The 4,171-nt window shown below is 34.1% G+C and overlaps 1 long non-coding RNA gene across 1 annotated transcript; it reads right to left on the bottom strand.

The window, feature by feature from the left end:
- Positions 1-1,847: 1,847 nt before the first annotated feature.
- LOC147384283 (uncharacterized) lies at positions 1,848-2,736 on the bottom strand. The gene is made up of 2 exons (XR_015172906.1): positions 2,559-2,736; positions 1,848-2,430 (listed from the first exon to the last, which is right to left on the bottom strand). It is a non-coding gene; the product is annotated as an uncharacterized LOC147384283 (long non-coding RNA).
- Positions 2,737-4,171: the final 1,435 nt, after the last annotated feature.

Raw genomic sequence — 4,171 nt, 5'->3', positions numbered from 1 at the left:
TAAATTAGATATTTTAATTCTAAAGACATCTTCAGAATTATCTCATATAATTACAATTGAAGTTTGTAGACCCAACTTAGATAAGTAATCGGCACATTGATTGGTCTCCTTCCAATGATGCTTGAAGCTTACTAGTTCAAAATTCTTGCTTATTCAATCTTACCGATCAATTTATTGTATCTCCAAGGCACATGCATTTCTTTTAATAAATACTTCATAACTATCTCTGAATCGGAGAAATTTTTAACCGATGAATACTTCTTCCTTGAATGTATTGCAACCCATCCATAATGGCATATAATTCTACTTTTTATTTTTTATTTTTTTTGTCTTTATACCACTAAGTCATAATGCGCAATAAACGATTGTCTTGGACAGTCATTTTAAAAGGAGTCGCGGTTAAAGTGCAACTACTGATGAAAGTCAGAAAAAACAACGGTTTATGACCGTCGTAAAAACAACAGTCTTAGATAGTCGTTTTTCTGAATTTATAATAAAAAAAATTATTTTTCTAATTTTATAAATTAAAAAAATGGATGATTAAAAAAATTTATTTTTCTGCCCATTTTCCAACTCTGTAGGCCGCCCAATTTTCCCTTCTTTCCATCATCATCTTTGTAAACTCGAGTAACCTTTCCTGCTCGATCCAATAGTCACAATGAGATTTGTTGAAGCATGTGTCAACATTGCAGGTTTCCCTCCACATGACATGAGAATGCAATAAAAGCGAGTAAATCGCACACATGTCATGATTAAATAAACTATTTGTATGAATGGTTTCAACCAGAAGCTTCACACTGTGATGTATTTGAGAAGTAGTGGCATTGGCTTCATCGAGTGTTTCAATGCAAGACTCCAAAAACCTGTACATGCAGAAGACAATCTTTGCGATGGGACTATGTTTTTTATCTCCTAACACCAGTGTGTCATTAAAAGAAGAACCTGAATTCCATGCTTCCTTTGCACACGGCTACCAAGAATTCTATTGAGAATCTAATTTTATCGAGTGCAAGAACCCCCAATGTTGAATATTCTTCAGCCCATCTATTGGAAAATCTGCTCTTCTGGGTTGCATACTTCAACTGCTGGTGGTGTTGGAATTTTTGTTAAAAATTTAAAAATAAAGTAGAACTCTGATAAAAATTACGCATCATCTTGCATAAAAATGCTCACAAATCAACAAATGTCTCTTAAAGGAAAGAGAAGGTATGACAAAGTGCCAATCTTCTGGGGCTGATATTATAGGTATTTCTAACATTCTGAATATACAATTCACTTGAGCCTCGTGCCCTGGCTGTCAAGAAGCAAAGTTATATGTAAAATCCAGCATACCCACTCATAGATGAAAGTAAGTTTTAAGTCTTACATTTCCTTCTCTAGTAGTTTTTGCATGAATTCCTTGGTGTGTGTAGTCACGTTGTCAGTCTTGTCGCACAATATGAGCACTGGGATCTTCTTCTTCACAATGCTTGCCTTTGTCAAGATATCATACAGGTACTTTCCACATCAAAAAACACAAAATGCCACAAACCGAGTCTGCTTCTGTACACATGACAGAAAAGCAAGCAAAAAGGACCTAGAAAAAAAATGCTTAGTAACTAGGAAGTACTTGGCAGTTGCACGGCAGTTTGGCAAGAAGTTTAGTGCATCCACAACAAAAACAAGACCTGCTGCTTGTGGCAAGTACTCATCAAGCTTGGGTCGAAGGCGAGAGTGCCCAGGAACATCAACTACGTGCACAAGCTTTATTTTTCCCTTATGTAAGAAGACAAAAAAATAGTTCAGGATCATTTGTATAAATTAATTATCTTTATGTCTAGAATAACAGTAGAGGGAACGATGACTAACATTGTCGATTTCTGTAGGATTGGAGGTAGGAAAGTTCATGGAATGTGTCATGGAAATAAATGGATTGTCCCATCAAGGGTATCCCCAAGATTAAAAAAAAAAATTGACTGCGATGAGTAGCTTAAGAACCACTGATGCTATCTGTGTTTATATTGAGAGCAATGTCATACCTACAGTTTTATAAGAACCAATTTGAGACTAAAAACTAAATGATTTGAAGAATAAAGAACATATTCAAGGAGGTGAAGGACCTTTCGTCGAAGGTTGTATTGGCTGCTGAATTTACGATTACATTGACTTCATTTGCAATATCATCAGCTAATTCTGTTTCAATTCCAAGATTGGATTCACAAATATTTCCCATTACAGAAACTAGCTTGCTCAACATGAAATCTTGGTAGGGTTTTCCATGGGTTTGGTGTACATACTTGAAAAGTTCTGTGTTTAAGAACTATAACAAAACCAAATGGAATTTTGAGAGAAAATTAAGACAGAATTACTCTAGAAAACATACTTCACTCTTTAATCTGTCAATTGATGTTTCCTTGTATTTAGCCTTTATTAGGAGATTCTTTAATCTACCTACATCCAGCAAACTAAAATGGTTGGATTTGTGCAGGTTGGGTTCGTAAATTGGTTAATACATGGTTCATTGTAACAGTTGCATCAACCTTCAAATTACCTAACCAAATGGTAGTTTAAAGTATTACCTTCAAATGCCTGAAATTGCAGCTGAGTTATTCCAAGTACCATCAATCAATATGAAGTTTAAAGTCTGATCTCTCGTCATCTGTGAGTAGGATCAATATGAAAGTTACCACCCTGTTGAACTCCAAGAAGCAATGGACTCATTTGTTAAAACAACAATGTAAGGTGATAATTGAAGGAAAGAATCATCAAAATCGACATATGAAACGAATGGAAAAAAAGAGTTAATGAAACAAACCATTGATAATTAAGGATTTAGTAATTGAGGAAGAGAGGGTGTAATTGTAATAATCAATTCAGTAAAATAGTGATTACAGTGAGAATACTAAACTGTAATTAAAAAAATAAGAAAGCATGTTAGAAAAAATTATTACCTGCCACAACTCAATTGCATCATCTTTGAAATCTGAATCATCTTTGAAATCTGTCAAAAAAAAAGTTGTAAATAGATCAATAACTTGCGTTCTTGATATCAGGATCTGTTATCTCCTTTGGAATATCCCTGCTCATATATGTGAGGAATTACATTGTGAGGTGTAACACAAGTAGGAAAAAATAACAGCTGAGAGTCTCAAATAGTAGAAAGAAGAAAAACAGGACAATTAACATATGAACAATTATGTACCTCTTGCTGTAAAAGAGAATTTTGATCATATTGAAATCTAGCAGCATGTTCTTGGCATCGGTAAAAAAAAACTCAATCCACATGTAAATCTATTCCAAAAATTCGAAAAAAATTTAGATGTTTGGGATTGTAACTTAATAGTTCAGTACCAAAGAAGTCAGGAAACTGGGTACCGAAACAAGTATAAAAAAATTTACATTGGGTTCATTAGAAGACTTACCAAAGAGAACTTGATTGAGGCATGATGATAGAAGAACTCTATCATCACGTCTCATGGAAAACGCTGTGAGTTGGATTAAAAGATCTTGGTTGGACTGTTCTTCGAATAACTTTTGCCTTTTTCAATTTCATTAGTAAAAATGCAGTTGATTTTCAAGCTCACGTTTGCATGGGACATTGCAGTGGAAGACAAATAATAAACTAAAGTAAAGAGCATGGAAAGAGGTCCAATCATGACCTATAGGTTTTCTACTGCATAATCTTGAACACCCAGATATGTGTGAATTTATAGGTACAATGATTTGTCATTCAACAAGAACAGAATAGACAACATTTCTTTTGTTCTCTACCTCTCTACAAACTAATCCAAAGAGGATCAAATACACAAAGAGAAGAATTTGATAAACCAACGTAAAATAATGTTTGAATTATTCTTTGTTGTCTAACACAAATCCATTTTAATAGATTGCGATCCAAATTAATTTTCTTAATGGACACAATAAATCTATGAGAAGTTTCTCTTCTTAGATTTTCTAATTCTCTAACCATTTTGAGCTAAACCACAAACGCTTGCCATAGCTATAAGTACAGGCAGTTTGTGGGTTAATTTCATTGATCGTGGGTTTAAGAGTTGTCTAGTGTTTCAATGGTTACGATCTTTCACAAATAACAATTGATGATAGGTTTCGATGATACTGGAGTAAAGTCTGATCTAAAACCACTGTCGTTAGCCTAAAAACGACCGCTAAAAACCATCGCCATTAGTTCCTG

This window comes from Akebia trifoliata, chromosome 15, assembly GCF_017979445.1.
Source record: "Akebia trifoliata isolate Shusen 1 chromosome 15, ASM1797944v1, whole genome shotgun sequence".
Taxonomy (NCBI): domain Eukaryota; kingdom Viridiplantae; phylum Streptophyta; class Magnoliopsida; order Ranunculales; family Lardizabalaceae; genus Akebia; species Akebia trifoliata.
This window is presented reverse-complemented; position numbering and strand designations above follow the sequence as displayed.